The following is a 15,545-nucleotide window of genomic DNA, read 5'->3' on the forward strand; positions in this document are numbered from 1 at the left end:
GATTCACGGGTGGTCAATCTGTTGAAATCAGAGCACTACATTTTGGCCACCGTGCTCGATCCTAGATTTAAAACCTACCTTGGATCTCCCTTTCCGGCAGACACAAGTCAGCTGGGGTTCAAAGAACTGCTGGTGACAAAATTGTCAAGTCAAGCGGAACGCGACCTGTCAACATCTCCTCCTTCACATTCTCCCGCAACTGGGGGTGCGAGGAAAAGGCTCAGAATTCCGAGCCCACGCGCTGGCGGTGATGCAGGGCAGTCTGGAGCGACTGCTGATGCTGACATCTGGTCCGGACTGAAGGACCTGACAACGATTACGGACATGTCGTCTACTGTCACTGCATATGATTCTCTCCCCATTGAAAGAATGGTGGAGGATTATATGAGTGACCGCATCCAAGTAGGCACGTCAGACAGTCCGTACTTATACTGGCAGGAAAAAGAGGCAATTTGGAGGCCCTTGCACAAACTGGCTTTATTCTACCTAAGTTGCCCTCCCACAAGTGTGTACTCCGAAAGAGTGTTTAGTGCCGCCGCTCACCTTGTCAGCAATCGGCGTACGAGGTTACATCCAGAAAATGTGGAGAAGATGATGTTCATTAAAATGAATTATAATCAATTCCTCCGTGGAGACATTGACCAGCAGCAATTGCCTCCACAAAGTACACAGGGAGCTGAGATGGTGGATTCCAGTGGGGACGAATTGATAATCTGTGAGGAGGGGGATGTACACGGTGATATATCGGAGGATGATGATGAGGTGGACATCTTGCCTCTGTAGCGCCAGTTTGTGCAAGGAGAGATTAATTGCTTCTTTTTTGGTGGGGGTCCAAACCAACCCGTCATTTCAGTCACAGTCGTGTGGCAGACCCTGTCACTGAAATGATGGGTTGGTTAAAGTGTGCATGTCCTGTTTATACAACATAAGGGTGGGTGGGAGGGCCCAAGGACAATTCCATCTTGCACCTCTTTTTTCTTTCATTTTTCTTTGCGTCATGTGCTGTTTGGGGGGTGTTTTTTGGAAGGGCCATCCTGCGTGACACTGCAGTGCCACTCCTAGATGGGCCAGGTGTTTGTGTCGGCCACTAGGGTCGCTTAGCTTACTCACACAGCTACCTCATTGCGCCTCTTTTTTTCTTTGCGTCATGTGCTGTTTGGGGAGCGTTTTTTGGAAGGGCCATCCTGCGTGACACTGCAGTGCCACTCCTAGATGGGCCAGGTGTTTGTGTCGGCCACTTGGGTCGCTTAGCTTAGCAGCGATTTTAGGACTAAAAATAATATTGTGAGGTGTGAGGTGTTCAGAATAGACTGAAAATGAGTGGAAATTATGGTTATTGAGGTTAATAATACTTTGGGATCAAAATGACCCCCAAATTCTATGATTTAAGCTGTTTTTTAGGGTTTTTTGAAAAAAACACCCGAATCCAAAACACACCCGAATCCGACAAAAAAAATTCGGTGAGGTTTTGCCAAAACGCGTTCGAACCCAAAACACGGCCGCGGAACCGAACCCAAAACCAAAACACAAAACCCGAAAAATTTCCGGTGCTCATCACTAATAACTACAGTACACTAATTACTTGCTCCCACGTGCGTTTGCAGGAGTTTCTTCGGGCTGCACCCACTCTGTGGAATGCCCTACCACGCACAATAAGACTCACCTCTAGTCTCCAAACCTTCAAACGTTCCTTGAAAACTCACCTCTTCAGGCTAGCTTATCACATTGCAGAACCGCTCACTCAACCTTCATAAGCTTTCCTATCCGATTTTGGGGGGCGTTTACTAAGCAGTGAGCCAGTGGAGAAGTTGCCCATGGCAACCAATCAGCACTGAAGTAACTTCTATAATTTGCATACTATAAAATTATACAGAGCTGCTGATTGGTTTATGGGGCAACTTCTCCACTGGCTCACTTCTCCGCTCTTATCACTGCTTAGTAAATATCCCCCTATATCCCCACTGTACAGTCCATACATATCAGACACATATTTTCTCTTTTTCTACTTTCCCTTCCTTCTGACCATGGTTAATCAGTGCTGTGATGTGATATCATGCAACCCACCTAGAACCTTTGCAAATTGCAATCCGGTGGACAAATATGCAATAGATAGTGCCTTTCCTAGTGTATCAATGCCTATCCCTATAGATTGTAAGCTTGCGAGCCAGGCCCTCCTACCTCCATGACTGTTTGTGGTTACCCAGTTTTGTTTTATCATTGTTGTTTCCAATTGTAAAGCGGCAACCGAATTTGCTGAACTTTATAAAAAACTGTTAATAAAATAATAAATAAAAAACACTAGTAAACAGTATTTTGTTTTAACCTTTAGTGTGGCAGTATCCTTATAGAGTGTATGAATTTTTGGAACAAATAATAGTGCTACAGTATATCAACGCTGCTAATGCATTTCATATTTAATGCAGGTAGCAGTTTTGTAGATACGTTAATCTCCTAGATCCCTGCAAAAAGTTTTTGTTCATGTGACTAGGATTTGATAATGGAGTGTGCGCATCAGCACAATAGTCTAAACAAGACCAGTCTTAAGGTGCATGAAGCAGTTCAGTACAAGATCATTGCATGTAGGATAGTACAAAATGAATCAGGCACTCATGTAAAGGAAGAAGATTAACCAATTGTAGACCTGGGGGGGGTCTATTTACTCGGAGAGAGAGAAAGTGGACAGAGATAAAGTGCCATCCAATCAGCTCCTAACTGCATGTTACAGACTATGGGGGACATTTACAAAGCAGTGATATGAGTGGAGAAGTGAGCCAGTGGAGAAGTTGCCCATGGCAACCAATCAGCACTGAAGTAACATCTATAATTTGCATACTATAAAATTATACAGGGCTGCTGATTGGTTGATGGGCTCACTTCTCCGCTCTTATCACTTCTTAGTAAATGTCCCCCTATGTTTGAAAAATAACAGTTAGGAGCTGGTTAGCTGGTACTTTATCTCCGTCCACTGTATCTGTCTCTAAGGCTTAGTAAATAGACCCCCAAGTTAGAATATAATTATTGATGAATCCAAAATGGTTCAGTGGCAAACAGCAAAATATAGATTTATGGTGCACGGGATATACAGTATACAGTAGTGTAAGATGTGATGACTTTAGCACCTACTGTATGCTTTATTGTTGAAAATATATATACACTTCCCCAAGGTGCAGTACTCAAGGCATAATTTACAGTCTTCCCTTAATAGGCCTCATGAAAGTGCATAAATAATAAAGCACTGAAATGTTGACTCATATTTCATGACGATTGGAGCTATTGCCGTGAGTGCCGCACCTTGGGGAAGTATACAAAGCCTACTTGTGAAGGCACCGGGCTAAGTATTTGCTTTTCTCCGCTGTGTGCTCCTGCAGCAGACGTGTTCATGAAGGTATAAAATAGGTAAAGGAGCTAACCAAGGGCCTAATTCAGAACTGATCGCAGCAGCAAATTTGTTAGCTGATGGGCAAAACCATGTGCACTGCAGGGGGGGGGGGGCACAATAAAGGAGCCAGTATTTATCCTACCTACACAGAAACAATATAACCCACCCAAATCTAACTCTCTCTGCACATGTTATATCTGCCCCACCTGCAGTGCACATGGTTTTGCCTATTAGCTAACAAATTTGCTGCTGCCATCAGGTCTGAATTAGGCCCTTGGTTAGTTTGAAAAGAGAATAATCACAGGCTGAGCAATGTCATGTTTACAGGGTGACGCTGGAAAATTCTGTAACCCAGATGGACTATTGAGCTCGAAGTCCAGATCTTAACCACAGTGAACTTCTGGGATGAATTGGAGAGTATATATATTGCGTCCTCTCCTACAGCCTCGTAAGGAACAAAATACCTGGCTACAGAGTAAGAGATTGAGATGCTTTAAATATGCCGAATGTACCACTTGCAGATCTATGCAAACTGGTTCTCCATTTTCCCATCCACATAGTGGTAAGAAGTTCCACAGAAAATTTCGGCTACACTGTCAGACGGCTCATGTCGTTTATACAGGTTGAGTATCACTTATCCAAAATGCTTGGGACCAGAGGTATTTTGGATATCGGATTTTTCCGTATTTTGTAATAATTGCATACCATAATGAGATATCATGGTGATGGGAACTAAATCTAAGCACAGAATGCATTTATGTTTCATATACACCTTATACACACAGCCTGAAGGTAATTTTAGCCAATATTTTTTATAACTTTGTGCATTAAACAAAGAGTGTCTACATTCACACAATTCATTTATGTTTCATATACACCTTATACACACCGCCTGCAGGTCATTTAATACAATATTATTAATAACTTTGTGTATTAAACAAAGTTTGTGTTCATTGAGCCATCAAAAAACAAATGTTTCACTATCTCACACTCACTCAGAAAAGTCCGTATTTCGGAATATTCCGTATTTCGGAATATTTGGATATGGGAAACTCAACCTGTATCCTGATTTGCCCTTGTGGCTTGGTTTATGTCGGCATGACTAAAAGGAGTTTCAGAGACCGTATGACCAGTCATAGGTCTACCGTTAGAGCCGCTATTGAAACTGGTGATTCTGATAAGCCAGTGGCCAAACATTTTATGATGGCTGGTCACTCCATTGTCAGTCTCAAATGTATGTTGATTGACCACATACCACCTAATGTTAGAGGGGTGACCGTTTCCATTAATTAAGGAAAAAGGAAACGAGATGGATCTATGTCCTCAACACAATTTCCCCGCGTGGATTAAATGAAAACAATCCATACAATATTTTTTCGAGATAATCTTATTTCATCTTTTTTCATCCAGAGGTGACCAGTTTTTATCATATTTTTTATGTATTATATGTATTGTAACTTTTATGTGATGTCGTGTTAAAGTAAGTGTTTTTTATACACGTACCTATATGTAACCGATGGTTGAATTTTATATATTTAAACCTCGGATTGCTATATTTAAATATTTTATGTACTTTATGCATCTCCCGGTGTTCCTGCCTTATTATAACCATAAGTGTTTTATCTTTGGGCTTATATGAATGCTATTGTGCATTTACTATTATGTTATATGCTGGGATTGATCTGGTAAAGACATTGTCCACTGCTTAACTGCGGCTGTACACATGATTTATGAGCTACTGTCGCAAGGTGGAACGCAAGCTGTATGGTTGTGGAACGCATGGCGCTTTCGGTGACGCCGAACGCACTCCGCAGCTTTATTGAGTTACATGGGCACTTACGGGATCGACTGTGGAATGCATGGCGCTTCTGATGACGCCGGATGTGTTCCACAGCATTACCGAGTTACATGGCCACTTCCGGGATTGGCTACTTCCGGCCTCGGATAAATAGCACGGTTTAGCGCTTTCTATTTAATTATCTACAATGCTTGTTCCAATATGGATTTATTATAGTAGCGCTGACATCAGTGTTAGTACTTTTATACATGGTATTTGTTCTTAAGTAATACTTTGATGAAATGCTATGTTTAAATTCCCATGATGCACGGGGTTTAAAGCAGGGAATTCTTGGTGATGTATTTTGGTATATATATGTGTGTTGGTGGTGATGGTACTTCAGTCTGCTCTCCTGATGCTCTGGTGATAGGATGCATTGTTGCTGGTCCTGATGATGTTCCTTTATGGACCGAAACATCACGTTGACAAACTATGCTTACTTGCACTTGTTCTATGGTCTGTGAGTAAATAAAAAGACTATTGTTTTTTCTTCAATCAAATGTCGTTTCTGGACAGTGAGTGCCTATTCATACTTGATATATATATATATACTGTATGTATGTATATATATATATATATATATATATATATACATACAAATCACCTAAAGCGCTCAGTGTATTGCCTTCAATTATTTCAGAATTTTCTAATTTTCATATATGTTCAAATGTACGATTCTCCAAAGTGTGGGTTTTCGCTTATGATGTTACCTGCAACAATAACCTCACACCAAATACACCCAAAACAAAATGGGCAAAGGCCTAATTAAGCTTGATACCAAACATTTTTATTAAAAACACATAATAAAAATGTATATGTTCCCATAAACATAGTAAAATACAGCCGTGGACATTCTGTTAATTTCACCAGATGGTAAAGTCAAAACCCCCTCACCTAAACAGTAGAGATGAGCGGATTCGGTTTTACTCGGTTTTACTCGGTTCTCAAAACCGAATCTTATTGGCTATCCAAAACACGTGACATCCGTGAGCCAATAAGATTCGGTTTTGAGAACCGAGTAAAACCGAGTAAAACCGAATCCGCTCATCTCTACTAAACAGGTGTGAGCTCAACGGGGTGTGACAGTGAGCTTAGACAAGAGACCATAGCTGATATGCTCAACGCGTTTCGACAAGGTGACTTCCTCAGGAGTTAGTAAATGGTATCACCAGAAATGGGAAATCTTTCAAAAGGACCTCACTGTGCATAAAGTATTCTAATTATTTTAAGAATTAAATCACAAAGGTCCAGATCTAGTTATTATCAGATGTATCAGAGGAACTTTCTCTATGAGCATTCCTTATAGTAATTCTAGTTGAAACTTGAAACCTGTTTTATCACAGGTACTTTCACTGGGCAGATTCTTTATATTCAGCCTGCAGCTATCAGGAGTGAATACAAACAGCAACCAGATCTGTAATGTATATATATTTGCATATACTGTATGTAACACCCACTTGGCAACGAGCATTCCCCTTGGCAATGAGCAAGGATGCCAGAGCATTTAACCCATGGAAAGGAACATGAAACCCAGCACTTGAAACCCATGGCAACGAGCATGACACCCAGTGCATGAAACCCCTGGCAACGAGCGTGACACTCAGCACATGAATCCCCTGGCAACAAGCAGGTAATTTAAAAGTAATTAGAAGCTTTACTGTAGGGCATAATGTATCACGGGAATTGCAGTGTATGGCATAATATGGTGCAAGGGGCATAATATGGTGCAGGGGGCATTACGGTGTGGGGCTTAATATGGTGGAATGTTTATTTTTTCCAGTGGTGGCCGAAATCTGTTGTTGCAGGGTCAAAAACTGGGGTCTTTTCCGGCGATACCACGCCCATTTTAGTGAGGCCATGCCCATTTTATAAAGGTCACAACCCCTAATCAGGAGCGCTCGCACAAAACAGTTTTTTTCATTGACTGGGGGGAGAGGGTGCATTTTATTAATGCTCGCACGGGGGAGCCAAATTGTCTAGAAACAGTCCAGCTTCTACCAAGCAACTTTATAACAAGCTGGCAGCTACTGTGACACATTAATATAAGTGCAGATCAGGACTCTGGTATCCATATTGAGTTGAGACTGAGAAGTTTATATCCTGGTATTTTACCCATTATATAGTTGGTTTATTTGAACCATATTTTTAAAAGTGAATGTTGACGGCTGAATTGTCTTATACCACACTCTTATGAGATGTATTATTTGTTTGAATTTAATAAATGTGCAATATTAATATAGTATTGATGTGTAATTTTTGGGCAATTAAGGGCCACCCGTGTTTGCATACACCCTTTGGTATCTTGTTCCAGAACGCCTATATCAAATGTACCCTACTGCTTCTGATCTGTGTTGGCATCAATGTGGCCCAGTTGGCTCCTTTTTTCATATTTGGTGGACTTGCCCACATACTGTATTAGGCCTTTTTGGACAATGAGTCAATCCCTTATAGTCTCTGTAGCCCATGTAAACTCTCCTCTCACCCCGGCTTTGCTACTCCTATGTGCCCCAGTCTGCCAGTTACCCAGGCATGGCAACAAACTGATCCTGCATATATCTTGTCCAGCTAAATATCAAATTGCTCAGGCTTGAAAGCCACCCTCCTCGTCCCATTCCGCCAAAAACTGTGTAACAGGATCTAGCTTGTGTCTCAATAGGAGTATGTAACTAGTCTCCAAAACAACACAGTGGATGGAATCTGGTCACCCTGGTACAGGATTCATAATGCAACACTACCTGGCCTAGCTTTCTTCTCATCATCTATTTTTCCTGTGAGCCCCCCCGTCTTCTCTCTTCTCCTCCGGCTCGCTCACCCTCTGATTCCTATTCTTTTTTTATCATCCTTCCTCCTCCTGTCTTCCCTAGAGCTGCTCAATCCCCCTCCTTTTCTTTCTTTCCTTGTTATTTGACGATTCCTATTTCGTCCATCACTCCCATTTTCCCAGACTACAGGGAAATTACACAAACCACCACCTGCCTCCATCACCTGAAACCTCTCTCACATTACTGTATCATCCCTGCCACCTGTGTCACACACTGCATGACTGTATCACCCCTGTCACCTGTGTCACACACTGCATGACTGTATCACCCCTGTCACCTGTGTCACACACTGCATGACTGTATCACCCCTGTCACCTGTGTCACACACTGCATCACTGTATCACCCCTGTTACCTGTGTCACACACTGCATGACTGTATCACCCCTGTCACCTGTGTCACACACTGCATGACTGTATCACCCCTGTCACCTGTGTCACACACTGCATCACTGTATCACCCCTTTTACCTGTGTCACACACTGCATGACTGTATCACCCCTGTCACCTGTGTCACACACTGCATCACTGTATCACCCCTGTGACCTGTGTCACACACTGCATGACTGTATCACCCCTGTTACCTGTGTCACACACTGCATGACTGTATCACCCCTGTCACCTGTGTCACACACTGCATCACTGTATCACCCCTGTCACCTGTGTCACACACTGCATGACTGTATCACCCCTGTCACCTGTGTCACACACTGCATGACTGTATCACCCCTGTCACCTGTGTCACACACTGCATGACTGTATCACCCCTGTTACCTGTGTCACACACTGCATGACTGTATCACCCCTGTCACCTGTGTCACACACTGCATGACTGTATCACCCCTGTCACCTGTGTCACACACTGCATGACTGTATCACCCCTGTCACCTGTGTCACACACTGCATGACTGTATCACCCCTGTCACCTGTGTCACACACTGCATGACTGTATCACCCCTGTCACCTGTGTCACACACTGCATGACTGTATCACCCCTGTCACCTGTGTCACACACTGCATGACTGTATCACCCCTGTTACCTGTGTCACACACTGCATGACTGTATCACCCCTGTTACCTGTGTCACACACTGCATGACTGTATCACCCCTGTCACCTCTGTCACACACTGCATGACTGTATCACCCCTGTCACCTGTGTCACACACTGCATCACTGTATCACCCCTGTCACCTGTGTCACACACTGCATGACTGTATCACCTATGTCACCTGTGTCACACACTGCATGACTGTATCACCCCTGTCACCTGTGTCACACACTGCATGACTGTATCACCCCTGTCACCTGTGTCACACACTGCATGACTGTATCACCCCTGTCACCTGTGTCAAACACTGCATGACTGTATCACCCCTGTCACCTGTGTCACATAATGCATCACTGTATCACCCCTGTTACCTGTGTCACACACTGCATGACTGTATCACCCCTGTCACCTGTGTCACACACTGCATGACTGTATCACCTCTGTCACCTGTGTCACACACTGCATCACTGTATCACCCCTGTTACCTGTGTCACACACTACATCACTGTATCATCCCTGTTACCTGTGTCACACATTACATCACTGTATCACCCCTGTCACCTGTGTCACACACTGCATGACTGTATCACCCCTGTTACCTGTGTCACACACTGCATGACTGTATCACCCCTGTCACCTGTGTCACACACTGCATGACTGTATCACCCCTGTCACCTGTGTCACACACTGCATGACTGTATCACCCCTGTTACCTGTGTCACACACTGCATGACTGTATCACCCCTGTTACCTGTGTCACACACTGCATGACTGTATCACCCCTGTCACCTGTGTCACACACTGCATCACTGTATCACCCCTGTTACCTGTGTCACACACTACATCACTGTATCACCCCTGTTACCTGTGTCACACACTGTATCACCCCTGTCACCTGTGTCACACACTGCATCACTGTATCATCCCTGTCATCTGTGTCACACACTGCATCACTGTATCACCCCTGTTACCTGTGTCACACACTTCATCACTGTATCACCCCTGTCACCTGTGTCACACGATGCATCACTGTATCATCCCTGTCACCTTTGTCAAACACTGCATCACTGTATCATCCCTGTTACCTGTGTCACACACTGCATCACCCCTGTCACATGTGTCACACACTGCATCACCCCTGTCACCTGTGTCACACACTGCATCACTGTATCATCCCTGTCATCTGTGGCACACACTGCATCACTGTATCATCCCTGTCACCTGTGTCACACACTGCATCACTGTATCGCCCTCGTCACCTGTGTCACACACTTCATCACTGTATCACCCCTGTTACCTGTGTCACACACTGCATCACCCCTTTCACCTGTGTCACACACTGCATCACTGTATCATCCCTGTCACCTCTGTCACACACTGCATGACTGTATCACCCCTGTCACCTGTGTCACACACTGCATCACTGTATCACCCCTTTTACCTGTGTCACACACTGCATGACTGTATCACCCCTGTCACCTGTGTCACACACTGCATGACTGTATCACCCCTGTCACCTGTGTCACACACTGCATGACTGTATCACCCCTGTCACCTGTGTCACACACTGCATGACTGTATCACCCCTGTCACCTGTGTCACACACTGCATCACTGTATCACCCCTGTCACCTGTGTCACACACTGCATGACTGTATCACCTATGTCACCTGTGTCACACACTGCATGACTGTATCACCCCTGTCACCTGTGTCACACACTGCATGACTGTATCACCCCTGTCACCTGTGTCAAACACTGCATGACTGTATCACCTCTGTCACCTGTGTCACACACTGCATGACTGTATCACCCCTGTCACCTGTGTCACACACTGCATGACTGTATCACCCCTGTCACCTGTGTCACACACTGCATGACTGTATCACCCCTGTCACCTGTGTCACACACTGCATGACTGTATCACCCCTGTCACCTGTGTCACACACTGCATGACTGTATCACCCCTGTCACCTGTGTCACACACTGCATGACTGTATCACCCATGTTACCTGTGTCACACACTGCATGACTGTATCACCCCTGTTACCTGTGTCACACACTGCATGACTGTATCACCCCTGTCACCTGTGTCACACACTGCATCACTGTATCACCCCTGTTACCTGTGTAACACACTACATCACTGTATCACCCCTGTTACCTGTGTCACACACTGTATCACCCCTGTCACCTGTGTCACACACTGCATCACTGTATCATCCCTGTCATCTGTGTCACACACTGCATCACTGTATCACCCCTGTTACCTGTGTCACACACTGCATCACCCCTTTCACCTGTGTCACACACTGCATCACTGTATCATCCCTGTCACCTGTGTCACACACTGCATGACTGTATCACCCCTGTCACCTGTGTCACACACTGCATGACTGTATCACCCCTGTCACCTGTGTCACACACTGCATCACTGTATCACCCCTTTTACCTGTGTCACACACTGCATGACTGTATCACCCCTGTCACCTGTGTCACACACTGCATGACTGCATCACCCCTGTCACCTGTGTCACACACTGCACGACTGTATCACCCCTGTCACCTGTGTCACACACTGCATCACTGTATCACCCCTGTTACCTGTGTAACACACTACATCACTGTATCACCCCTGTTACCTGTGTCACACACTGTATCACCCCTGTCACCTGTGTCACACACTGCATCACTGTATCATCCCTGTCATCTGTGTCACACACTGCATCACTGTATCACCCCTGTTACCTGTGTCACAAACTGCATCACCCCTTTCACCTGTGTCACACACTGCATCACTGTATCATCCCTGTCACCTGTGTCACACACTGCATGACTGTATCACCCCTGTCACCTGTGTCACACACTGCATGACTGTATCACCCCTGTCACCTGTGTCACACACTGCATCACTGTATCACCCCTTTTACCTGTGTCACACACTGCATGACTGTATCACCCCTGTCACCTGTGTCACACACTGCATGACTGTATCACCCCTGTCACCTGTGTCACACACTGCATCACTGTATCACCCCTGTCACCTGTGTCACACACTGCATGACTGTATCACCTATGTCACCTGTGTCACACACTGCATGACTGTATCACCCCTGTCACCTGTGTCACACACTGCATGACTGTATCACCCCTGTCACCTGTGTCACACACTGCATGACTGTATCACCCCTGTCACCTGTGTCAAACACTGCATGACTGTATCACCCCTGTCACCTGTGTCACACACTGCATCACTGTATCACCCCTGTTACCTGTGTCACACACTGCATGACTGTATCACCCCTGTCACCTGTGTCACACACTGCATGACTGTATCACCCCTGTCACCTGTGTCACACACTGCATGACTGTATCACCCCTGTCACCTGTGTCACACACTGCATCACTGTATCACCCCTGTCACCTGTGTCACACACTGCATGACTGTATCACCCCTGTCACCTGTGTCACACACTGCATCACTGTATCACCCCTGTCACCTGTGTCACACACTGCATCACTGTATCACCCCTGTCACCTGTGTCACACACTGCATGACTGTATAACCCCTGTCACCTGTGTCACACACTGCATGACTGTATCACCCCTGTCACCTGTGTCACACACTGCATGACTGTATCACCCCTGTCACCTGTGTCACACACTGCATGACTGTATCACCCCTGTCACCTGTGTCACACACTGCATGACTGTATCACCCCTGTCACCTGTGTCACACACTGCATGACTGTATCACCCCTGTCACCTGTGTCACACACTGCATGACTGTATCACCCCTGTCACCTGTGTCACACACTGCATCACTGTATCACCCCTGTCACCTGTGTCACACACTGCATCACTGTATCACCCCTGTCACCTGTGTCACACACTGCATGACTGTATCACCTATGTCACCTGTGTCACACACTGCATGACTGTATCACCCCTGTCACCTGTGTCACACACTGCATGACTGTATCACCCCTGTCACCTGTGTCACACACTGCATGACTGTATCACCCCTGTCACCTGTGTCAAACACTGCATGACTGTATCACCCCTGTCACCTGTGTCACACACTGCATCACTGTATCACCCCTGTTACCTGTGTCACACACTGCATGACTGTATCACCCCTGTCACCTGTGTCACACACTGCATGACTGTATCACCTCTGTCACCTGTGTCACACACTGCATCACTGTATCACCCCTGTTACCTGTGTCGCACACTACATCACCGTATCATCCCTGTTACCTGTGTCACACATTACATCACTGTATCACCCCTGTCACCTGTGTCACACACTGCATCACTGTATCACCCCTGTTACCTGTGTCACACACTGCATGACTGTATCACCCCTGTCACCTGTGTCACACACTGCATGACTGTATCACCCCTGTCACCTGTGTCACACACTGCATGACTGTATCACCCCTGTTACCTGTGTCACACACTGCATGACTGTATCACCCCTGTTACCTGTGTCACACACTGCATGACTGTATCACCCCTGTCACCTGTGTCACACACTGCATCACTGTATCACCCCTGTTACCTGTGTCACACACTACATCACTGTATCACCCCTGTTACCTGTGTCACACACTGTATCACCCCTGTCACCTGTGTCACACACTGCATCACTGTATCATCCCTGTCATCTGTGTCACACACTGCATCACTGTATCACCCCTGTTACCTGTGTCACACACTGCATCACTGTATCACCCCTGTCACCTGTGTCACACGATGCATCACTGTATCATCCCTGTCACCTTTGTCAAACACTGCATCACTGTATCATCCCTGTTACCTGTGTCACACACTGCATCACCCCTGTCACATGTGTCACACACTGCATCACTGTATCACCCCTGTCACCTGTGTCACACACTGCATCACTGTATCATCCCTGTCATCTGTGGCACACACTGCATCACTGTATCATCCCTGTCATCTGTGGCACACACTGCATCACTGTATCATCCCTGTCACCTGTGTCACACACTGCATCACTGTATCGCCCCCGTCACCTGTGTCACACACTTCATCACTGTATCACCCCTGTTACCTGTGTCACACACTGCATCACCCCTTTCACCTGTGTCACACACTGCATCACTGTATCATCCCTGTCATCTGTGTCACACACTGCATCACTGTATCATCCCTGTTACCTGTGTCACACACTGCATCACTGTATCACCCCTGTCACCTGTGTCACACACTGCATCACTGTATCATCCCTGTTACCTGTGTCACACACTGCATCACTGTATCACCCCTGTCACCTGTGTCACACACTGCATCACTGTATCATCCCTGTCACCTGTGTCACACACTGCATCACTGTATCACCCCTGTCAGCTGTGTCACACACTGCATCACTGTATCATCCCTGTCACCTGTGTCACACACTGCATCGCTGTATCACCCCTGTCTCCTGTGTCACACACTGCATCACTGTATCATCCCTGTCATCTGTGTCACACACTGCATCACTGTATCATCCCTGTTACCTGTGTCACACACTGCATCACTGTATCACCCCTGTCACCTGTGTCACACACTGCATCACTGTATAACCCCTGTCACCTGTGTCACACACTGCATCACCGTATGGATCATCTGAATGATACTTCTGAGTAAATGTTCAATCCACGGTTGGAGCCACTAAAATCTATTCTCTACTCATGAATATAATGTGCAGTGGAGGAAGGATAATGTAAGGTACTGTATCGCTACAATACAGTGTGGTGACCCAATAGAAAAAGTTATAGAATGGAATGATGTCCAACCTTAGCTCCTGGCTGGCACATACCTTAGGGCAATATTATTTTACCGTAAAACCACTAAACTTTAAACATTTGTGGTAAAATCAAATGAATTCCATACTACATAAATAACCGTTCTACACAAAGGACAAAACTGTCCTAAAATAGTCCTTGAATAGACAAAGGTTCTTATCAGACATAGAGATCACACTTAAAAAAGGTCCATCTATCTTTTGCCCCCATTTAACAACGAGTTTCCTTGCTGAAAACTCGTTTTTGGTGTTAAATGAGACCAATTGCTATTTAACACGGCTAATAGTGCTGCTAATTAGCAGTGCTATTGGCCTTTCATATTCCCCATACTGTGGCCATGTAAACTACTATTTAAGAACGAGCGCTATTTCTGAAATAGCGCTCGCTTACCTGAAACGGCCTCTTCTGCTCCGGGCAGACATTAGGACACCGCTGCAGCGGAGTCTGTCCTGCGCTCCGGCTCCCCCCTCCCGCAGCAATCCCGACATGCATCACGCCTGACAGGTTACTATAGAGACAGGAAGCCTGAGGAGTTATGCAAATGGCTGCAGCGTCCGGAAATCACTACCGTGCATGTGCCGGGAATTAGCATAAACCAGCGCATGCGTGGTAGGAAGCCAATTTGGGGAAACAGTTCATTCGTCAG

Source organism: Pseudophryne corroboree, chromosome 5 (genome assembly GCF_028390025.1).
Source record: "Pseudophryne corroboree isolate aPseCor3 chromosome 5, aPseCor3.hap2, whole genome shotgun sequence".
In the NCBI taxonomy this organism is placed as follows: Eukaryota; Metazoa; Chordata; class Amphibia; order Anura; family Myobatrachidae; genus Pseudophryne; species Pseudophryne corroboree.